Below are 25,099 nucleotides of genomic sequence, written 5' to 3'. Positions count from 1 at the left end.
ACCAGCTGCCTTATATAACCAGTGTTTGAAATTCCTTCACAATGGGGCCTTACAAAGTCAAAGCAAGAAAGGGCCCAGTCAGGGATGGGCAGAGTTCACAGTGGTCATTCTCACTTTCTGGCCTCCAGGACTTTTTCCACTTTTATAATAAGAAAGGACTTAAAAATTAATAGTGAGCCAAATAAACCTTCTACTTAAGTTGCTTTTCTCAGGTATTTTGTCACAGTGACAGAAAGCTAACACAGAAAATTGGTACCAAGAAACGTGGTTATTGACTATATCTGACCATGGGTTTGAAAGCCTTTTGAATTAATTTCCAGGAAAAAATTGGAAAATTTTGGAGAAGACGACTGGTAAAAGCTTAGAATACTGTAAATGGAGCTTAGTAGGGGATGCTGATGGTAGCACAGTAGACCAGCGTGCTTACAGGAATGTGAGAGTAAAGACTGCGCTGATGAAGTTTCAGATGGAAATGAAGAATCTATTCAAAACCAGACAAGATGTCATTCATGTTATATTCTGGCAAAGAACTTTTTATATTTTGTCCATGCCCTGAGACTCACATGAGGCTCATTTTAAAGGTGACAATTGATCTGGTGGTACCTCCAGATGGAAAAGAAGACGGAAAAGTGGAACATAGACTCTGAAAGTCAAGAATTCCCCAGAAATTACCTATTTCAAGATAGCACAGTGATCAGGCTCTGATGTGAGTATTGCTGGCTGCTTTTAGCCAGGTTTACAGTGAGAACTGGGAGTAAAAAGCAGAGCCAAAAGATTTGAAAATCTTTCAATTTTGCCAGAAAATGAGAAGGTTTAAAGATGAGGCCAAAGAGGGTGCAGTTAGTTAAGAGATTAGTGCCAATAAAAAAAAAAAAAAGTAAGTACTTTGCACTAAGAAATTGACCAGACCCCATGGCAGGCTCATGGGTGCGAAAGTGTAAAATCATTTCAGACTGTTTTGAGAAGAGAGCTCTGGGGTATCCTGCTAGCACAATTCCTTCCCTTAGTTCTGCAGTGCAGGCACTCAAAGTTCACTGCGGCCAGCTTTTCAATGGGCCCAGCTGTTGCTCTCCCTGGTGCCAGATCTTGGCATCTTCCACGTGGTGCTGGTCTTACAGACATGCAGGATGTAAGAGCTGCAAGTTCATAGAGTCTTCCGTGGGGATTTCAAAGGAAACCTTGGGAGTGCAGATAGTGCATCAGGGTCAGAATCCCTGTTGGCAGCCCCTAAGAGGGCAATGCAAAAGGCTATGAGAGTGAAGTGGAAGTTGCAATGGAGATCCCAGGAGGGTAGAGATGCCAGGAATGTAGACAATCTGATATAACGGGGTGGAGCTTCCCAAGACCTTTGGAGCTCATATTATGCCACAGTGTAAACCAGATGCCAACATGGAGCTTTAGGATTTAATATTTGCCCTGCTATGTTCAGGTCTTGCTTTGCACAAACTTGTTCCCTACTATTTTCCCATTCCTTTCTTTTGTAATGGGAATGTTTACTTTGTGTCATTTTATTTCAGGACTATGCAATTTTTATTATTATTATGGTTGTTTGGTTTTGTTTTTCTTATTTTTAGAGGGGCTCACAGCTAAGAGTTTGCCTTGAGTCTCAGAAGACATTGAACTTAGACATTAACGTGATATTGGAATTAAACCACAGGAACTCTTGGAAATGGATTAAGTGCATCTTGCATTGTCAGACAGACATCAACCTTTGGAGGGTTGGGGAAGAATGTTAAGATTTAGATCTTAAGTGTCCCTCAAAAGTTCATGTGTGAAAGGTTGGATCTCTAGTTCAGCAGTTTTCAGGTGGGGCCTTTGGCAGGTGATTGGATCATAAGGACTCTGACTTTATAAGCAGATTATGAGGATTCATATGGATTTAAAACTGAATGGCCTATCAGGAGGTGTAGAAATTTTAGGAGGTGGGGCATAGTTGAAGGAAGTAGGTCATTGGGAGCATACCTTCAAGGGTATATTTTGTCATTTTGTCCTTGGCTTCCTTCCCTATTCCCTTTTCTCTCTGCTTTCCAGACACCATGAGGTGAGCAGCTTTGCTCCACTACATGCTCCCCTTCATGATGTTCTGCCTTACTAGAGGCCCACAGCACTAGGGACAAGTGACCATAGATTGAAACCTCTGACTCTATGAGACAAAATAAGTATTTCCTCCTTTGAAATCGTTTTTCTCAGGTATTTTGTCACAGTGATGGAAATCTGACTAACACACTTCCCAAGGGTAACATCTCAGCCCTAAGTTGGGTACCATGGGAGAGGGCTGCAGGAGAAGACCCAGCCCCTCACTCTGATTTAGAGCCCTTCCAATCTTTCCTGAAAGCTGAGAGTCCAACTCTGCTTACCTGGCATGGCAGACACTGCCAGCTTCATCTTCCAAGTTCAGCAGTTCTCATACCTCCTTGCAAACAAGATGAAGTATATGTTCTCAGTTGGGTTTGAGGGCAAAACAAGCAGAGCTATAAAGGCTGTCTTGCTGTAGTGTTGAGTAAAGGAGATGTTTGCAGAAAAATGAATCTATTCCCTCCAATTCTTCTGCTTATCTGTCTGGGTTCTAAGACAACATTGGAAACTGGGCTCCACTTCTCTAGAGAGCAGCACCCTCACTCCATACACTAGCAGTCCTTGTGTCCTAAACTCTGCTCTCAACCCAGAGTGACTTACTGGTTCCTTTGGAAAATGCTGTCACCAATCAGAAAAATCAGACAGGGAGAATGCTGAGCAGAAATGCCCCTTTCAATATTATTCTAAGCATCACAGCAAAACTTCCATATACCTATCAGCTCAACTTAGGAAGTGGACACACCAACCCTGGACACAGTGGCCTATTTAGAGATGTTTTATTTCCTTGAGAGGTCATATGTTCGGGCTGCCTGTAGGAATCACACAGGAATCTGTTAAAATTAATTTCCTCTTTTTATACATTTTTTCTGTTTTATAAAAACTTAATGGAAGCACATATGTCCAAGCAAAAACAATTTTTAAAATAAATCAGGGCCGAGGGTCCCTAGTTTTCCTGATGAGTGGAGAGATCTCAGTAGACACTGGGAAATATTTCTAGTCTCTTCGAGCAGACTTCATGTCCTGTAACCCACCTTGATGTATATCTGGTGATAACTTCCTCTTCTTGCTCTCTACATCATGCCTATTCCTCCCTTAAATTTGGATTTGACATTCAGCCTTCTCTGTTTATACTGAAACACCCTCTGGCACTCAACTCTTCTTTGCAAACCAGATTCTCCTTCCCCCTTCACTAGATAGATCCAGTTCCATGGCCTGATCAGCCTTGACCTAATCAGTCCACTCTTGGTATTGACAACAAACAAGTTACCTTTGAAAGAAACCAGTTCTCTGTAAAAAAGAACAGAACAAAGGTATGTAGTTTTCTTAATATATTATATAATACCTTTTCCAAATAGAAGAACTCCCTCCCCTCACAGACATGGTGCTGTATCAGACTCAACCATAACTAGTCTTGTGGGAGGTCCCTACTATAACAGTTACCTTATCATCTGTGCAGAGCATTCTAGTTTTCAGTGCAAAAACATGCAGCAGGTCACCCCCACACCTCTGTAAGATGGGGAAATCAAGAATTATTTTCCAAATTTGCAGATAACTGCAACTCAGAGACTTGGCACTGAGTGGCTTATTTCCCCTGACTTCAGAGTGTACTCACCTGTGAATAGTGATGATAATAACTATCCCCAGGAGTTGTTATATGGATTAACTGAGATAATATATGCAGCTTGCTGAGCAAAGTGTCTGGAACAGGGGCCACATTCAACAAATGCCAGCTCCTATGACTGTTAGGTCAATGGGAAGCTCAAGGTCACATAGCTGGAAAGTGACAGCACCAGGATTGGAATCCTGGCCTTTTCATGCCAAGTCCCTGCTTTTTATACCTCCTCCCCAACACTGGAAGAGATGTATTCAGGCATGGCTGATGGCCTTAAAGAACTTACAATATTTTGTGGCAGGCAAATGTCAATCACATGAAAGAATAAAGCAGTTATTCCCACAAAAGCAACTATCATACAAATGAGTATCTAGCTCACAAATTATATAGTTCTTTTGTCCAAAAGTGGCCACTAAAATGTCTTTTCATACAGATATTCCAAAACTCGGGATTTCTGTTTCAGCCCTTGTTTCAGAGTGAGTTGAGCATGAGGAGATGAAATATGAAAGTACAGTCTTCTCCCACCCCACTATAGAAAATATTTCTGTGGGCATTCTGAATTACAGGATATTTGAGCTATTCTTGGAAACATTTCTTTAACTTCTAAAAAGTACCATTCATAATCATACAATGTATTATTATTTTAAAAAACCAGCTTCAGCTAAGGTTATGGCTCCTCCATTCCTCAACTACATTCATTAATTTAGTCTATAATATATGACACCTCGCAGTTAGTAATACAGCAAAGATACAAGGACAGTGTCTATTTTATAGTCAAGGGCAGAAAGCACTTGAGGAAGATGGAAATGCAAACATGCACAGATGCAGAATTAATAGGAAGTCATTCTGTCCCCTTGATATTCTTCACCATAATCCTAGAACCCAGGATCATCAACCCTAGACAATACTATCTCTTTATAGCAACTTGACCACCTCATAAACTGGCAAAAGAAGAGTTCAAAATTCTGTGAGGTAGAATGTTGAAGCTTCTTTATATCTAAGCAGGTAACTATGCACATGTGAGCAATTCATACTATGGAATGTTTTAATGTATTGTGTGTTTTTATATTCCCAGCATATAATTCTTTCTAAGACAAACAGATAGATAGATGATACCCAACTTAGGGTTAGCCCTTATCAAAACTATGGAATATGAAAGTTTGTTTTCCAAAACACCTGACATTTTCTTTCTCCAAGTCCATTACTCTGGAGGCAAGGGATGAGGCCCCCATTTCCTGAGCACCTTCAATGAAGTCGACTGATGTGTGGTGCCTAGTTTACATCATTATCTGTTTCAATACTCACAACATTATGACAAGTATGTTAGGAAATGCTCACAGAGCTTAAGTAACGTCTAAAGTAAAGAATGTGATCAATCACTATGAAGATTCCTCTACTTTAGGGCCTATGAAAGATTTGGGCTCCCTCAACATTAGATAGTCCCTTTAGCTCTGCACTATGGCTTCATTCACACCAGGCCCTTAAGGATAAGGCAACATCTGAGTTAATCTTCTGCAAAGGTGTTTGTATTCTAAAAGTGCCAGGTAGGCACAATCTTAACCAAAAAACAGAGGCTCTAGTAGTAGAATTTGAGACAGGATGGCAGGATTTCAGAATACTGAGGCTGCTTGAAGAGCACCTAGCCAACCTCTTCTATTGTGATGCAGATTTAAAATAACTGAAGCCTGAGAGGAAGCTATACAACAAATCAGGTGCAGAAACCAGTTGAAAGCCAGGACTTCTGACTCAGTCCAGTTCTCTTTTATGGCTACAGCCACAAATATTCAAACACACAGAGATAAATAGGATAAATAGGCATTATTTCAAAGTTATTATCAATTCACAATGGTAACTGAGAATGCTGAGAACCTTGACTTTAACACTAGATATAAATCTTACTAAGTGTATGCCCAGACAAGACATCCTCTCTTGGCTTTGCTTTCCTTATCAATTATGTCGGAGAAACAATAGCGCCTGCCACACAGGGTAAGCAGCAGGACTGAATGTGATCATCTAAGTACAGTTCTAACTTCTTTGTGCTCAGCATATAATATGCACTGAATGAACGTTAGGCATTGCTCTCATTATCATTATTATTGCCACTGGTAGTAGTTCAAATAACTGAGTTAATGCTTTCACTCTTGGAGACAGAGGTAGAAACAAGTTCCTGCCATCAAGTTCATCTCCTTCTTTGCTAAAGGCAGCCTTAGACAGTCTCAGGTAAGTAAGATCAGCAGAAGGTTAGCGCCAGGAATGAAGAAGTTACATTTGAAAATTAAAGTACCTACTGAGCATTTTCATTTGGATGTTCAAAATTTTTAAATTACTATTTTCTTTGAACCTGCTGTTTCTCATTGACTTCTTACCTCAGTCAAAGGCCTGAATATCCACCTAACATATAAGTTTCTCCTTCTATACCAATTGCCATTTGGTGACCAAGTGCCACCTGTTCTCCCTCTCACATAGCTCTCTGTAGATCTCCCATCACTTTCCCCTATTCTAACTGGTTCAGGCACACTTAATTGTGTGTGTGTGTGTGTGTGTGTGTGTGTGTTTGCTGGACCAATGCTCTCAATTCTGAGCTCATTCATTTTTGCAATCCTACCTCCTCACCATCTCCAAATTTATATTTTGCAAAATATACATTAAAATAAATCATATTAAAGATTGTATATTTCTCCTCTTCCACAAAGTATATTCACAACCCAGGTTCTCTAACATCAAACTCTCCTGCCAACCCCTCACCTCAGAACACCTATCTTTCTTTGAAAGGGAACTTTCCACCACTTTCAACATAAAATGCCTAGTGCCTACTCTAGAGCACTCTAACCACCCTTTCAGATCCAGTCCAAATGAGGATGCTCCTGCCAACTCCTCCAGACTCCCTGTACCCTTCCTTCCTTCAGCTGCTGCCGAACTTGTTCTTATCTGCATTAAACATTCACCATGCTGAATCACTATCATTTATTTTCTTTTCCTTTCCTGCTAGATTGATTTCTGGGAAGTATGTGCCTCATTGTTTTAGTCCCTGGCACAGGACCTACGTAGGACACAGTAGGTGCTAGAATCAATCAAGTGGATGGCATAGAAAGTAAAAGGAATAGGAAAATGGGGGCCTCAGTACTGTCAAATTTGATCTCAACAAAGTGAACACTAGTTTCTGCACTATATATGACTATCTGAAAATAATTATGCAAGTAGTTTTTTTAAAGGGTGTGCAATGAGAAAGCAAATGAGAAAGCTCTCAAGTTGGCATCTATGTCTGTAAATTATTCTTCTCTGGAGAGAGCCCCGTGCTCCCAGATTTAGGTAAGTTCTTCAGGAACTGCATACACTAGGCATTTTCAAAGCTCTTAAGATCCTGTAAGTTTAGTTGAGAACACTTCCCACTCACAAAATCCTGAGGACTGAACTCAGATAGTAAGGACTCAATAAATGCCGATTTGTTTTGCAGTGGATTGGAAAATCAAGTGCAACACACCTTTTAGACTAATTGAACTCAATGACTGATCATGATCATACTTAATATAATAGCTCTAAAGCTAAAGAAAATCTATCAGGATACTGAAAGGCAGCCAAGTGTTCATTCCCCTGCCTTTTCTGCTATTGATACTGACCTGCTTCTTGATCCTTTCCAATTTCTGGGCATGTCCATCTTCACTGAAGGCCCAGAATGGAGGGCTCATTAGCAAGTGTTACCCTGTGCCTGTGATAGACTTGTGCTGTGTTTTGAAGTTGGTGGAATTAAGGATGATGAAGGTGTGAGAGTTGAGTTGCATTGAAAAGAAAAATGTCCTACTTCTCCTAAAGCCTCCAGACTGTATGATAGGTGACATGCTGGCTAAAGAGAAGGGAGAGCTGGAATGCTGTAGAATCTTTTCATCTTCATTTGTGGAAAATTGTGGAAGTTTATAAGAAACCTTTTGTTTTTACTAAAACAATATTTTTAAAAAATAGCTTTGGCATTGGACTCATTAGATGTCCATTGATCATCTCTACCCCAATGGAAGAAACAAGAAAGTGTCAAAAGCATACACTCTGCTATAATCCACTTGGGGGTAAGAAAAAGACAGCAGTGCCTTGGAGAATAAATCATTAACTAAAAGTCAAACCGAGGCACCCTGGAAACCAGCGAGATCCAGAGGCAGCTGAGGGATCAGGCGGCTGGGATTTGCCAGTTCCCTCTGATGACTTCTGGAGCGAAGCATCCCACAGGCAGGATGAACCCAGCACCCAACGCTCCAGTCCATTTCACTTTTCAAACTTGAAGTTATTTTTAGATGACCCAAGCCCGCTAATCCCAAGCAGGACAAAATTCCAGCCTGCTGTGCCTTAAAGCACCTTCCTTGTCCCCAGAACGTTTCGTTAAGCCCTGGGAAGAAAGTGGTCTCTTTTCTCCTTTGATCTTTAGGTGGTCAGACTTCCCTCACCCCCTTTTCCAAGCCTCAATCTGGGGGATCACAGTAGTCATTCTCCGTCCTCCACATATGCACCTGCTGCTGCTCCTTGAGAAAGCGAACCCTTGGGCCACTAGGAATGGGGAAGGGGCTCCTTGACATGCGCCTCCTAGAGGGGGTCCTGGGAGACCTTACACCATTGCCGCTTCAAGGACTGACCAATAGGTGAATAGAGAGCCTCTGGCCCCTGCTGCCCCTTCCCAGTCCCCAAATTCGGCCGCGCTTGTCTGCCCCCTGCCGCGATCACCCTGTACCACCGCGGTCAGCCCTGGCGGGACGGGGTACAGTGGAGAGCGGCCGGCGCGGTTACATAACCGACCTGCAGGGCGTCCGCGATGCGCCGCGGAGGCAGAGGCAGAGGCAGCGGCAGCGGCGGCGACGGCGGCGGCGGCGGCTCCGGCAGTCCGCGGGGGCCGGCGACTGTGGGCGCGGAGCTGCCTGCTCACCTGCGGACCGGTGCAGGAGCGTGTGGAGGCGCGCGGAGCGCGGGCCTGGGCGTGGGGCTGTGCGCCGGGCGCCCCGCCTCCCGGACTCTGGGTCCCTGGGTCGGTGGGTCTGTGCCTCCTGCCCGCTCCTCCCCGCAACCTCCGCCGCCGTCACCCGGGACAAAGCGGCTCCGGGGAGGGGCCGAGCGGGCGGCTCTCGCTGGAGCCAGTGGAGATGGGCGCGCCCCTAGCTCCGACTCATCGGGCCAACCTCCAATCAGACCCCGGGAAACCAAAAGCCCCTGTCTGGCCTCTTCTTCCCTCCTCTCTCCGGACCCGGCGCCCTTCCAGGTCCCCCACCCACTCCACCTCCCGGGCTCTCACCCTGCCTCAGCCCCACAGCCCCTCCTTTCTTCTCTGGGTGCAGAGAAGGCGGTGTGGACCCTCTGGGAGCCTAGCGTAGGAGCCTGTCCACAGGAGCGCTGCCTCAATGAGAAGGGACTCCTGGGGTCGCACCCCGGATGGGGGCATTCGGGGTGCTGAAGGGTCGATTCTAAAGCTAGGGGTGAGTGGGCAGCCACAACCAACATGAAGCTGGTAGAAAAGCAAAGTGTGGGTGAGGGATGCTGGCAGAGAGACTCTTAACAAGATGACTGAGCCCCGGACTCTGGCTGAGGAAATGTCAAGAAGCCCCCTCTCGGGTGCTTCAGGGCTTCTGCGCTCGGTGAGCGCTGGCGCCCTCTTGCTGGAGCCCTGCACCCAGCCCAGCCCATGCCGCTGAAGGTGGCCTGCGCGGGCTACACAGCTGTGCCGGTATTCTCAGCCATCAGACCCCCGGACAGAAGGTCTCTGGCTTTAAGAATTCCTATTGCGTGAGAGCCCGTGACACTAGGAGCAGGAGGTTGGTTCTTAAGGCAAACGGACTGAGAGACAAGCAATCTAGCGTAGATCTGTTACTAAACAAAGTTAACCCCGTGGAAGCAATTCAGAGGGAAGAGAAAGTCTGTGACTTGCCTGTAGCACAGGTCAGGACTGAGTTTGTTGGCAAGAGAACGCAAAAGATAGGGAAAGTGGGGAAATTGAAGGAAGGGGTGGTGCAGACTAACCTGAATGGGGAAAGAATTGAATAACAAATTCAAATTAATTCTGTGTTCTGTCATCTTTCTAATTGCTACATAAATAGGCCTTTTTCTTCTTGCTTCTTATGCATTATCGCTTCTTAATAACAATATTAAAATTGTATTGAAGCAATCCATAGTCTACAATTATTCTTTGCTTACTCAGACAGTATGCCTTGGTCCCTTTTTTCTAATTAATCTGCATTAATATAAATAAATACAGAGTTTAAATGAAATTTTTAGAATTGAAAATGGCAGATTTATCTTCCACTCTTTTGATTGCAGAAATCCGGAAGAATCTGTTTATTTATATGAATTATCATTTGGGACAGAAATTTTTTAAAAGGTATTCATATTTGAGCAAAATCTTGCTTCCCTAGACTTTTCTCTCATTGACTCTAGTTCTCTTTTTTGAAGTGGCTCAATATGTATTAGCTGTTACAAAATGATCATGGCCATTTTCCTACCATCCAGAAAGAGGTATTTTTACTTTTCTAGATGCTTTCTATGAGTTTTCACTGCCATCTTCTATTACTAAGGGAAATTCTGTGTCATCTTGTGTGGAGAATGGATGAAAATAAATGAGACAGAGAAGGAAGTGGGGTTCAAACCAGCTCATCTGGTTTATCTTGGAAAGAGTGAGATATTGCCAAAAAAGTAAATGATAATGGCAAGGAGAAGAGAAGGAAAGAGTTCACGGAGTCTGTGTTTGGAGTTGGGTTTGGAGATCAGGATGAGGCTATTGGGTGACAAATGTTAAAGTGGTAATAGAGGAGTAGAAGTTTTGTTTGTTAACATTTATCAAGCACTTACTATATGCTAAGCTCCCTGCAAAGCACTTCATTTATGTTAATTCATTTAACCCTCACAACAACCCTATTAGGTAGGTACTATAATTACCCTATAGAAAAGAAAACACAAAGATTAAATAAATGACTTGCCCAAGCTAGCCAATGGAAGAGCTAAAGTCAAACCCAGATACTCTAGCTTTGGACTCCCCACTAGACTAGGCTACATCTCAGTGTTTGCACATTACATTATACATGTAAACCTCTTTTGACATTTGAAGGGATTACAACAAGATTAAAAATACCTTCCTTGCCGGATGCAGTAGCTCATCACTGTAATCCCAGTGTCTCAGGAGGCTGAAGCAGGAGGATCACAAGTTCAAAGCCAACCTAGGAACTTAGAAAGGCCCTAAGTGACTTAGTCAGATCCTGTCTCAAAACAACAACAAATGTAAAAAGGGCTGTGGATGTGGCTCAGTGGTTAAGAATCCCTGGGTTCAGTCCTCTATACAAAAAAAAAAAAAAAAAAAAAAAAAAAAAAAAAAACTTTCTTTATATTGAGACTAGATTATTGTTCTTTTGCCACTGCTGTTTATAAAACTTTGTTGAGAACTGCTCTCAAGACGAATTTAGATGGTCACATTTCTCTATAGGTAGTTAATTAATTTTTAATGAACCTGGGTCACTATACCGACAGTGTTTGATAACTTTATGAATAAATGTATTGTCATATCATTGGTTTCAACATTACATTTTTTAAAATTAAGATAATGTTCACATGATGTAAAATTCAGCATTAAAATCGATGGCATGCGCGGGCCTGGCGCAGGGCTCCAGCAAGAGGGCACCAGACTTCACCAAGTGCAGGAGCCCCTAGAGCACCCGAGAGGGGCCAGAACAATTAGACAAAAGAGACTTGTCAAATACCACAAAGTAACCTAGTGGAATTTTGTTGGGATTACACTGAATCTATATTTCAAGTTGGGAAGAACTTACAAATTGGCAATATTTAGTCTTTCTATCCATGAACACCCAATCTCTCTCCATTTATTTAGTTCTTTGATTTCTTTCATAGTTTCATAGTTTTTTTCCATATGTATACTATACAGATTTTGTTAGGTTTATGCCCATTTTTAACCTTTGTCCAGGTTTTAATTGGGATGTTTGTCTTTTTTTTTATGTGGAATTTTAATAATTTTTTTAAAATATTCTGGACATTAATTTCTTTTCAGATATTTTCTCACATTCTCTGAGTTATCTTTTTCTGGATAGTGTCCTCACTAATAATACAAAAGTTTTTATTTATTTTTTAATTGATTTTTTAATAAAATAAATAACAGCGGAATGAAATCCAACTTGTTTTGTTTTGTTTTTCTTGCTGATCCTTTTAGTATCAACAGCATTTTTTTTTTTTTTTTTTGGCTGTGGGTTGAAGTTTTCTTCATATAGATTTTGAACCTGTTTTATTTGATGTCTCAGTGTTTAACATTTCTGGATTTCATCCATGTCTTAATCAGCCTGTTCATCTCTTTGGAGGCTATGGACACCTCCCCATAACTGAGTGTCATCTACTGTCTGGCACAAGACATTCCTGTCTTGTCTTGTCCTTGGTCAGTCCAAGCCTTAGAGTCAGCCATTTCTTCAAGAAGCTCCTTGGTGGCTGCGGGTTTTTTTTTTTTTTTTTTTTTTTGTGTGTGTGTGTGTGTGTAGATTCATGAATGGGGCATGGTAACTAGAACCCTAAAAGCTAAGTACTAGGTGTGGCTTATTGTCATGTGGTTGCTTTTAATCTCAATAAAAGAGCTGGGAAAACACACACACACACACACGTTTGTAAATACACACATGCAATTACATACATATATACACAAATTCACATCTTTATTTCTACATCTATCTCTATATAGTGAAACTATTGAGTTTACAGTATCCTGCAATTATAGTCCAATACCAGGCAAGTCCAGTACCAAGCAAGCACTCTACCACTGAGCCATATCCACAGCCTCAATCTTCTTCAGATATTTTTCTGTTAAACATATACCTCTCCCAAGCTAGGTGTAGTGGCACATGCCTGTAATTCCAGCAGTTTGGGAGGCTGAAGCAGGAGACTGGGAGTTCAAAGTCAACCTCAGCAACAGCAAGGTGCTAAGCAACTCAGTGCGACCCTGTCTCTAAATAAAATACAAAATAGTGTTGGGGATGTGGCCTAAATTCAATACCCAGTACCCTCCCCCCTAAATACCTCTCCCCAAATTCACTTCCCATTCTTAATCTGTAGAGTTCATACGTAACAATTTTTTTTAGAATGATCCCATGTTTCAAGTTGAGATCATTCAGATCTTAAATTTTGCATTCAGTGTGTTTAGTATTTGTTATAGCATGCAAATTTGTGTCATTGGCAAATTTTCTAAGTATGCTATCCAAATTGTTGATAACGTTGAGTGAGAAGAAAGCCTAGGATTTCCATCAATGTCAGTGATTGTCAAAGAGCAGGTAGACGTCTTGCTCACATGGGTGGATCAGAATCTCTGAGGACTTTCCCATAATACATATTTGCTCCTGTGACTCTAGAATGTTCCCAGGATATCCATGCTTCTACTCCTTTACCCTTTTACTTTGAGTTTATCTCAATGCTTTTGGAATTGACATTACTAATGAAAGCACATCATCTCTTGGTTCCATGAGAAGTAGATTGGAAGTTACCACTCTATTAAATCAGAACTCTTTATAAATAATTCAAAGCAATAAAAACAGCTTGAAATATATTTGCTTTTGTGTATCAAACATTCATTTATTCATTATTCATTCAATAAATATCTGTGAGTACTCACCATGTGCTAAATAGTGTTGTAAGTACTAGGGATACAATGAAGTGTAAGAGAAATTTCTTGCAGGTGCAATGTAATCCCAGCAACTCAGAAGGCTGAGGCAGAAGGATTGAAAGTACAAAGCCAACCTCCAACAACTTAGAGAGGCTCTAAAAAACTTAGTAAGACTATCTCAAAATAAAAAATAAAAAGGGCTGGAGATGTGGATGAGTAGTTAAGTACCCCTGGATTCAATCCCTGGTATCAAATAAATGAATAGAGAAATCCCCTGCTCTTATGGTTTTTATAATTTTGAGTGGAATATTTTCATTGTAGATTTTCCTTTCCATGAGCATGATGGGTGAGTTTGACTTTCTTCAGTGCTCCTGTAGCAATATTTTTTGTACCCCTACATAATGCTTGCTACATTATATTATTTACAAACTACTTGGGAGATGGATCTAGTAACTTACCTTACTACCTGCATGGAATAGATTTTCAGTAAATGTTTAATTGTGGATAAAGAATCTAGGTTTATAGAATATGGCTCTCCCAAGGTCAAAGTACAAATCTGTGGAAACATCCAAGTCTTCTCAGTTTTCAGCAAGGAACTGTTTTCTTTCTTGAATCAAACTAACCCACCTGGTACCATTTTTACTACTAGAAAAATACCTTGTATCCTAACTAAATTTTGGGAGAGTCCTTTCAGATTTAGGTAAGTTTTAATGCCATATTAGAAATATGTGTTTTTCTTTATACTGTCTACTGTGTCTTAAGTGGCAAAAATAAAAATTAGCTGGATTTATAATTGAAATAAGTTGGAGCTGGTCAGATTTCTAACCTGAAAGTACAGGCTACTGTGTATACTGATTCTACGTCTTAACTATTTCATGTCAAATTGTGACTGGAAATGAATGGGAAAAAAATAACTCTAAAACATTGAGTGGGACAGAGAGGTAGGGAGTGGCCACCAATGTAGGGAACAGGGTAAATGATCCTATGAGAAAAATTTTGGTTTCTCCAACAATGGCTTAAAAATAAAAATAAAAACACACATTTTCTCTGGAAAAAAAAAAAAAAAAGATCAAAATGAGTATGTTCCTAAAAGCTTAAGGAATTCCCAGCGTCAATGTCCACCAGCTAACGACTATAGTCAATTGAGTTGGGGTTGTTGCTCCCTGCAGCGACAGAGAACAAACGTCATAGAAATGTGGGACATCACAGTAAGAAGATACAAGACATGAGTTCTTGGGTGATTTGGACTTGTCTTCAGTGATTTGGGGGAGAGTTCAAGCAGTGCTTTGCTCTAGATTCAATGCTGCAGAAAGCAAGGGCAATTCTTTGTTTGTTAATAAATCATATCTATAAGACAAAAGGATCGATTCAAGACCAAAGCTATTTTGGGCAAAACAAAAGCAAAAGCAAAAACAAACAAAAAACACAGTAGTTCTCTGCACTCCCAACCCCACCTCTTCCTTCTGTGTTGATGTAGCAGCAAGAACAGTTTCCTCCACATAACTTTCCCTCTTCCTTTCATCATGACACATCTGTGTTACTGTTCAGATGGCAGAGGAAAACTGTGTGTCTCTGATTCCTCTTTTCCCATTTGCTACAGTGTATCATGCCCCAAACAGTGCAGTCTGTGTTCACTGTGGCCCCTCATTCACCACACCACGATGAAAGTCACCACCACTGCTTGGGATCTAGCTTGGCTTTGGAGTGTCTAGAACATGTACTGCACAATTTAAGTGTCAGTAGGATGACACACACACACACAGGAGCAGCCACAGGGCAGCTGAGTAGATTTGTGTATCTTTTACAGAAATAGGACATGCAAGGAGTGACAGTACAGGAATTTTCTGTCCAAACTCATGAATTATTTGGTTTGCCCAAGAAGGGGAAAAATTAATGATTTTTGACAGTCTCTAGAGTGATCATATATATATATATATATATATATATATATATATATATATATATATATATACACACACGTATATAAATATATGTATATATACACACACATACACATGTACATATACATACACATATATACTTTTTGAGATTCATAGAGTGGAAAAATTAGGTTAGATAGATGGATAGGATAGGATAGGATATAATAAAGCCTTCCAATGTTACCATATAGGTATAAGTCTGCAAATAAAAGTGAGATGCACTATTTGAGGAGAAAGCTTTGGGAAGGGAGTACCTGTGCTCTGATGAGGTGGGTCCCACCACAGGGTTCTGGATGACATGACATGACTGAACACCCCCTTATGCCTATGAGTCATTAGTGCAGGTTGATTTCCTAAAAAGGGAGCACTAAGGATTGATTTCCCCAAAAGTGAGCACTAATCTTTTGGGGCTATCAAAATCTTCTATGCGTGAATCAGATTCCTCAGAGATTTGACAAAGTAGCAGACTACTCTGAAAAAATAATTGGAGCTCAGGTGCTAATCGCTGATAATAGGTTCTCTGGTTTCTCTCAGATAACATCTACACTTGAATGGGCCCAGGCTCTCCAGCGTCTGGCAGCGGCCCTCCATCCTGTCTCTTCACTTCCCCCTGTTCCTGGAGCATCCCTCTGCTTTCAGGCTGCCATGCTTAAGCACTGGCAGTTGCCTGGTGAATTGTTAGAAATGCAAAATCTTGGTCCCGTCTCAGATCTAGTGACTCAGAAACTTGGGGTAGGATCCAGAAACCTGTATTTTAATAATACTTCAAGGAGATTCTGATACATGCTAGAGTTTGAGACCACTGTTCCAAGCACTTTGCACAGTAAAAGTCCTCAGAGATAGATACTCTGATTGCCCCCGTTTCATTGATGAGAAAAAAAAAAATGAGATGCAGAAAGTTTGAGCAATTTGGCAGAGGTCCTAAGCTGGTAAGTGGTAGAATTGGGCTTTGAATCCAGGCTACCAGGCTATCACTCAGTGGCTAACCTTGATAATAAATGCTATGTGAAGCCTTTTGTGATTCTAGCTCTCTAATCTCACTACGTGGTACTGGTACCTCCCATATCACTCTCTTATGGTACATCTGTTTAGTTTTGTCTTTTTGCCTTCAGGACCCAGTGTCTGTATTGCAAAGAACAAGTTTGGTATATGATGAAAGAATGAATAACTGAGTGAATCAGTCAGTGAATCAATAAAGGCCTTGATTCAGAAGTAACTTGACTGGAATTAAACAATACAGATTACAGAATCCTATCCCTCATGTATATTTAATGAGAGTCTCCAGAAGTGGGTCTTGGAATCTGTATTTTAAAAAAGCAAATACAGAATTAAAAACCTGGTTTAAGAAAAAGTTGTGCCCAACATACTATTTCTACACACTTGCAAACCCCTGTCTTAGCTGGTACTGACAATTTCAGATAGCTTGATAAGACCAAGTTAAGAGCATCCATGTGACAAGAAGGTCTCTTTTGATCCTTAGATCCTACCCAACAAGGGAACTGCTTAAGCAACTCTTCTTGGAAGAAAGTCTGAATGTGCTTCAGATTTCAGGCACTTCATGTGATATTTTTAAAAATAAAATCAATAAGGAATGCCTGCAGTGGGTTCTACTAAGTTGTACATGGGAAGAAGTATTTTTCCCCGAGAAGAGGCAGACCTCAGCCTATAAGTGGGTCGTATTCCAAAAATGCGTTTGTGAGTTGTTTGTAGCTCAGAAAACACTTTCCCACAGAGGTAATATTAGAAAAGAGGGTTCCATTCCTCTGCTAAAGCACAAAACCTGATTTAGAACACTCTAAAATAGCATTTCAGATGGATGACATGGAGGTCCTTGGAAATGTGACTGTAACCCATCCAACCTGGAGCTGAGGATTATGGAAACATGGGGACTTCTTGGCAAGAATGACTGTGCGAGCCTCAGGGACATGCCTTGGCTACACACATACACACACACACACACACACACCACATAATTGGTGGCCATTGGTCACATGTTACAAAGTGAAAAACAGCACTAAAGGAAGATGAGTTCCAGTGGATCCTTTACTCTTGTATAACTTGTATAGCTGGGAGCTGCACCAGACCTTTAGCTTGAAGATGCATAGATAGGAAATAGATAATCTGGAGTGCTTGGACCCTAACCTCTGATACCCTGTTACCCAAATTTTGGAACATGACACAATCTATAGTTTCCACTTCAGAGCAACTGCAACCACCTTCCCTTTGTACACCTAGATAACAGTTTGGGCATGAATGGGAAATAAATGCATAAATAAAATTGTTGATAAAATTAAAAAAGAATCAGACATCTAGTTTTCCATGGCCATTAACTGATTAGCTGTGTGATATCAGGCTAATTTTTCTGGGCCTCAGTTTCTCTATTTGTAACTTTTGGGGAAGGGGAGTGGTTTGTATAATCTACAGCAGTCCTTTCTAGATCAGATATTCTAGAATTCAATACAAATAATTCCCTCTACTCCCTAGTGCAAAGAATTGTCAGTTGGCTAACTGCTCGCCAACCTTTTCCATACTTGGCAATGAAAGACTGAAACCTCATCTCAACTCAGGCCCCGGGAGGCACCAGGAAGAACCTATGCTTAGAAGACACGGTTTCATTTAATTCTTATGAAATTAAATTTTATTTCATTTAATGCTTACTTGCCCACAGTCAAACTAAAGTTGGACGACAGGTTATTGAATTTAAGCCCTGTAATCAGTGGGGCACGGCAAGTCGAGGATTGATATGGCAAAATAATAATAATAATTCATTAAAATTTTGACAAGGGCGGTAAAAAGAGGAAACAAATTATCTAAGAGAATTTGAAGTCACTTCAGAAGGAACCTCTCAAAGGAGTCAATACACTTAATCTTAACATATTACAGTCCTGAATTTATTTCACAGCAACTATATTTGTTTTTTTGATAGTTCCTCTCTTCTGAAGGTAATACTTTCTAGAAGAACCAAAGTGATAAGTATGGATACGAACAACTCATTTTAATTTTAGACTGGTGACAGCTGACAGAATTTAAGCCCAGGTGCTCGTTTTCAGCTCTGAGGCTAATGTGTCCCTGTGACATGCCGGGCTATGCCTACAGCTGGCATTGGGACCTTCAGGAAGGTCCAGTTAGCTTCCACTGCCATATATCTTGAATAGGATTCAGTTTTCTAGCCAGAAATACTCAGTTACTCCCCTTCAAAAGAATAATCCAGAAGCAAAACCTGAGCAAACATTATCCCAAATAATGCACAACAAAAGTCTCCCAAGCCCCAATATCTTTCTTTTCAGCTGTATAAGAAATCTAGGGAATTGTTTGGAGGGGAGAGAATGAGGGAGTTTGTTCTAGACAAACTAATGGAAAAAGTGTTAGTTCCATTTTGTTTAGTAACCACTTATACTTTCATTCATAGAAGAAAATAAAGTAAGGAGAGGATGTCCCAATGTCCCCTCAAAAGACAGAACTGTGTGCCCTCCACCCCAATCACTCAAATAGCCCTGTACAGGCAGGCCATTAAGAGCCTGAGATTTGAATCCTCCTCTGCTAACCTCCTCTGACCTCAAAAAAGATACACAGTTTCTTTACATATAAAATGGGAATTATAATAGCTATACCTTTCGGGCTTGTTATGGACTGCCAATAAGAATATGCCCATAACCGATTTTAAAAAGCATTTATCAGACAGTGGGTTTCAATAACTTTTAGTATTTTTATCTGGTTTGGCAACTCTTCGTGGTTCCACATACTAGAAGGCTGCCCACATCTGGACAGATTGCAGGGATCATATACAGATCAAGAACAAAGTCAGAATGCTGGAAACAACTCATTTGTCTTCTCTAGGAATAGATCTTGACTGTCAGAGTGGAGCTCCTGGACAGCGCCACTTGGGAAGTTGTTAGGAATGCAGAGCTTTAGGACCCAAACCACCTGACCTCCCCAGTCACACTGCAATTTACAAGACCTCCCTGTGATTTGGGTGTATATAAGAGTTGAGAAGTTCTGCTCTCAGGCACACATAGGATAGCAACTCTCTCTAGCCTCTGAAAGTATATATTGGAGGCTTGGTAGCCCTCAGATTGCAGGAGAAAAGCAGATGTTGGGTTCTTCTTCTTCTTCTTCTTCTTCTTCTTCTTCTTCTTCTTCTTCTTCTTCTTCTTCTTCTTCTTCTTTTAATCAATTATATTTCTATTAGCAAGAATTGGAAAACATAAAAGTTGTTTGCAATAGCATCAAAAACAACATTGAAATCTACAAAATATTGATGAGCAATGCAACTAATGCACATGACAAAAAACAGCAAGGTATTCCAGTTCATGAACTTAAAGATTTGGCAGTGTCATTATTTCAAAACCTTTTCAAGTTAAATTTTGGATTTGATTCACATTCCAGTAAAAATCCCAGCAGGGTTTATATGGAACTTGTCAAGGCCACTTTAACTTTCATATGCAAATACAGGGCCTCACTGAACAAAAAGTATAAGGCTGGAGGATTTAGACAACTGTAAAGACTGCAGTGATTAATGGACCATGGCATTGATGCAAAGATAAACAGTAGAGCAATGGATACAGCAGAGAACCCAGAACACCAAACATGTGCTCTGGTGTCCTGACCTAAATGGAGTTGTAACCACAGTGCAGAGGAGATCACTGTGCTGACCAGTGCTGGAGCAAGTGGTGTCTACGTGGGAATATTTGCCTAAATCTTGCCTCAAATGAGAGAAGAAAGTGGAATTGTACTGTAGACTTAAAGGGGGTATGTATTATAAAGCAATAAGTTTTCCAGAGGAGGACTCAGATATACAGTGATGTTTGAAATAAGAAATAAAGCTTTGGCTCCAAATGTGCTTTAGTCAGGTTTTTTTTCTTCCTTCTTTTCTTTTCTTTTTTTCTGTGATCAAAAGACCTGACAAGAACAATGTAGAGGAAGAATACTTTATTTTGCTCTTGGTTTCAGAAGTCGAGTCCATAGATAGCTGATTCCATAACTCTGAGCCCAAAATGAAGCAGAACACAATGATAGAAGAGCATGGTAAAGGAAAGCAGCTCAGAACATGGCAATAAGAAGCAGAGAGAGAACTTTGCTCACCAGTGACAAAATACAAACCCCAAAGGCATGCCCCCAGTGACCTACCTCCTCCAGCCACACCCTACCTGTCTACAATTATCACTCAGTTAATCCCTATCCTGGGATTAATTTACTAATTAGGTTAAGGCTCTAATAAGCAAATCATTTCACCTCTGAAAACTCTTGCGTTGTTTCACACATGAGCTTTTGAGGGATACCCATGTCTAAATCATAACATATCACCCCTGTCCCCCCAAAACTCATGTCCATCTCACAATGCAAAATACATCTAGTGCACTTCTGAGAGTCCCCATAGTATTAACCATTCGAGTATTGCCCAAAAATCCAAGTCCAAAATTTTATTTGAGATACAAGGCAAACTCACGAATGGTTTCCCTGTAAAGATCAAAAGGAAATTACATGTATCAAATGCATAATGGCACAGAGTAAACACTTCCATTCCATAAGGAAGAAATAGGGGCATAGAAACATGTGGGCTTGGGTAGCTCCAACTCTATGGCCTTGCTGGTTGCAGCTCACATGGCCTCTCTCTTGGCTTGTCTCTGCTTGATTCCTGCAGCTTTCCTTGGCAGACATTCCATGTTACTGGCATCTCATAGTCTCAGGGGTCTCCACTGCAACTTTGGCTTCCTTCTCACATCTACACACATCACCATCTCAGGAGTAGCCCACAGAGATTCCAACCCTGCCACAATTGTGGTTGGTCTTCCAGGCCTTCTTTTGAAGACTTGGTGGAAGCCTCCATGACCCCCTAACTCTAGCATTCTGCATTTATCCAGACCTAGCACCATGTGATCAATGCCCAGGTCTGCCACCATCTCAGGCAGTAGCCAAGTCTCCTGGGACCACGCCTCTGAGCCCCTGTATGACTGAGCATGATGAATAAAAAAAAACTTCCAAGGCCCCTCTCTGCAAACAGCACCCCGTGGCCTCATCTTGAAGTAATCTTTACCTTTACATCCTTAAGCCTGGGATGAGTGTGGTCTTGGAAATTCCTGAGAGCCCTCAAGCCATCTTTACTTTTATGTGTTCAAAGTACTTATCATTAGAGGCTATAATGTCTTTAACAGTCACAAATTCCTTAGCTCTTTTCACTCATACTTTTCTGGTCAAACTCCAAGTTTCTCAAATCTCTCTTCTCTGTTTTCTACTCCTGATTATCACAGTAAACTTGGCTAAAAGCCACCAACAATATACATGTTACCGCATACTAAGTAAGCTGTGCTGCCTTGAAATTTTCTCCCCCAGATTAATTTGTACATCACCTTTAAATAAAGCCTTACAAAAATCTCAGGACATGGACACAATGTAGACAACTTCCTAGTCAGGTTATAACACAAATTATCTCTAGTTCAATTTCCAATGGAGTCTTTCTTCTCGGAAACAAACCCAGTCTTTATTGTCCACAGTCCCATCAACATTCTGGTCTTCTAAGCTGCCACCAGAAACACCCACTAAGCTCGGCTTACAACAGTTTAAAGCTTTTCCAGCTTGCATCTCTACATTTTTCAAAATTCCTCCCCTTCATACCAGCTCCTAAGTCTTCTGAACCACCTGGTCAGGTGAGTCACAGCAACAACTCTACTTCTCTGTACCAATTTCTATTTTAGTCAGCTTTATTGTCGCTGGGATCAAAAGACCTCACAAGAACAACATAGAGGTGGAGTAGTTTATTTTCGCTCATGGTTTCAGAGGTTCAATTCATAGACATCTGACTCCATTGCTCTAGGCCCCAGATGAGACAGACCATCATGGTGGAAGGGCATGATGGAGGAAAGCAGTCAGGAAGTAGAGCCTGTTGGGTCTCTTTGAGCCTTTCCCATTCTGTTCATTTGTTCAAACTGTCCTTTGTCTTACAATCCAACTGGAGAAGACCACTATTTGAGATTCAATTCCAGCATTATGGAGACTTCTCCTGTCTTCCTCATTCTATTACAAGCAGGGGTTTCCCAATCCCGTCTTTGTTCTCTGTTGATCTTGAAGATCACGTCAATGCTGTTCAACTTCTTTGATTGAAAAACATACTAATATGTTTTATAGACACACACACACACACACACACACACACACAACTTATAAAGTGCTAAATGTTTCGTGAAAAAATATATTTAATTAGTGTATGAGATGGATTCAGATATTTCCAACATCACTCTGGTTTATTTTGAGTATTGTTATCTACAATCTGTAGAATTCATTTAAAGACCACTAATGGGTCATGAATGACAACAGCAGACATACTTTTTTCAGAGGAAGTGTAACACTAGATTGATGACTTAGTCTCATATCTATTTTCCCTCCTGGATATGGAGGACAAGGCCCAGTGTTTGATCCACAGAGGGACTCAGTCTATTCACTCAGTGAATGATAAATGGATGGATAGATCTTATTATGAGCTATTTTTTGTAACTTGTCATTCTCTACCCTTTAACTCCTTGACTCCACTCCCATAATTAATTAAAAATTATGAGGGCTTGTTTATGTAATAAGTTTGTAGTCCCTAATGTTAACTATAAACCCATGAAAATGAATGTTTGTTCACAACAGGAGTTTTTGAAGGGAGAATGATTCTATGGACTATTGTGTTGAATAGTAAGATGAAGTAGAAAATTTGTGAGTAAAAGTATAATAGTTTAGTTTGGGGTATTTTGTATTTCTTCTGTTGTTGTTCATGGCTCATATTTTATTAATCTCCCCATTGCAAATTAACTGGAGCCTCAATGGCTGTGACTGAGACACATTTAGAATGTTCCCTGTCATGGAGATGTTGAACTGCCATTCGAGCCTCTGCATGGTACTCTGCCAGTTCACCCTTATTCTTCTTTCAACGCCTCTGCTCTTCCAGCATGAGAGCCCTTGGGCAGAGGTTTATGATGGGGACAAATGATGAGTAACCACATTCATTTTTCATTTATATCCCAGGCTTGGACATGACATCCTAGCACATGAGATGGGAAAGGAGTTAGAGACTAGGTGTCAGGACTTCAGTTCAGTTTTAGCAAAAGACACACAGCCCAGGCATGCTGCTCTCCTTCCATTTATAACAGATGAATGGAAAAATACAAGCCCCCAAAAATAAGTCTAGAAGGAACTATTCCAGTCTTACCTTACACCATAACACATTAGTAAAATAAGCCATTTAATAATCCCTTCTCATCTTTGCAGCTTATTCTAAAATATCACATTTACATGTAAAATATGAGAGACTGACTTTCTGGGTTTCAACCATGGCTTTACTAACTAGGTGGCATGAACAACCCATGTCTCAATTCCTATGTAATGGAGATAATAATATTAGCTTCCTTGTAGAGTTTTGTGAGGACAAAAAATGAAATAGTACATAAACCACTTAGAATTGAGTCTGGCATACGGTAAAAGCTCAGTGAAGTTCCAGCTATTTTTAATATTCTTCTTCTTATTATACACAGAAACAATGTGTACATACATGATTCCTTTCCTATCACATTTAGGCATATAAGTAATGAAAAATCTTCAAAATAAAATGTTATGCATACTAAGTTAGTACAGTGTAATATCCTAGATGGGATCCTGGGAAAGAGAAGAATGTTAGTGGGAAAATTGGTGGCAGCTAAATAAAGCCTGCAGTTTAGTTAATTTAGAACCAATGTTAGGTTCTTTGACAAATGCACACAAGTTATGAAATACAAACACTGGGAAATTTGAATGAATAGTAGGTAGGAACTCTATGTACCATTTTGCAACTTTTCAGTAAATCTAAAATTATCCCAAAGTAAAATGTTATTTTTAAAAATACCACACATAGTTCTTAAGCATGTAGCAACTACAAAGTTGCACTAGACGCTATAAAAAAAAAAAAAAAGAAACAAGGAAGGAAAACATGACTGTCTTCAGGGAGCTTCCAGTCTCAAAGTCAGATCAGTACACCCATTATACTTAAAATGACCTGGACATAATCTAATAAATATCTTAATAAAAGTGGAAACTCATGTTAGCTTTAGATTGAGGACCAGCCAAGTATAAATACGTATGCTTTTTCCTCCATGATTAAATCATTGGTTAATTAACACAGCTTCATGATTCCTGTCTCCTCAAGCAGTTACTCTACCCCATTGGTGTTTCAATGGTGGAATTCTCTCCATGTTGAAGTTGCTGATTCCTGGGTAATGTAGATATAAACTTCCTTGACTTATTATCTTTTTTACAGACTGAGAGGTGGAGGAGAAAGAGCCTAGACCTCAGATTCAAGCAAAGCTAAAATCAATTCTAGGTTCTTATCTCTTGGGCAAGGTAACTGAGCCTAATTTTTTTCATTTTTGAATGGAAGAAATAATATGGAACTTGCTGACTGTTATGATCATTGAATGAGATGATGTCATGAGGATGCCTGGCCTGCAATAGGCAGGTTTTATTACCATTGTTATTAGAAATTTTCCACTAGCCATGTGCCCCAGCAACCAAGCAAGTGCTTATGAAGTCTTCAGGTATTCATCTCACGACTGTAAGACCTTACTTTGGAGAGACCAGGGCTACCTTTGGGTAGCAGACTTCAATGGGGGAAGCTCACATAGATGAAGATTAATGGCATAGACTGTGGAGCCGGTCTGCCTGAACTTAAATCCTAGCTCCCTTACCCACCTGCTTGCTACCTGTGTGACGCTGGATAATTGACTTACATTCTCAATGCCTCTGTTTTTCTATCTGTGAAATGTGAATGACAACATATCATAGAGATATGTTACAAGTTGCTGACACATGTAAACTCTAAAACCGAGCTTGGCACACAACCACGGAAAATAAATA

General features: G+C 40.6%; 1 protein-coding gene across 1 annotated transcript in view; it reads right to left on the bottom strand.

Annotated features, from left to right (window-relative positions):
• Rcan2 (regulator of calcineurin 2) overlaps positions 1 to 8,741 on the bottom strand; it is a 243,918-nt gene extending 235,177 nt beyond the window's left edge. Inside the window, exon 1 of the mRNA XM_071613345.1 lies at positions 8,465 to 8,741. The gene's annotated coding sequence lies outside the window, so the exon portion shown is untranslated. The remainder of the gene's footprint in view (positions 1 to 8,464) is intronic.
• Between the last annotated feature and the right edge of the window lie 16,358 nt (positions 8,742 to 25,099).

The sequence above is a fragment of the Marmota flaviventris genome, chromosome 6, assembly GCF_047511675.1.
Source record: "Marmota flaviventris isolate mMarFla1 chromosome 6, mMarFla1.hap1, whole genome shotgun sequence".
In the NCBI taxonomy this organism is placed as follows: Eukaryota; Metazoa; Chordata; class Mammalia; order Rodentia; family Sciuridae; genus Marmota; species Marmota flaviventris.
Note: the sequence above shows the minus strand (reverse complement) of the source record. Positions and strands in the feature narration are given on the sequence as shown.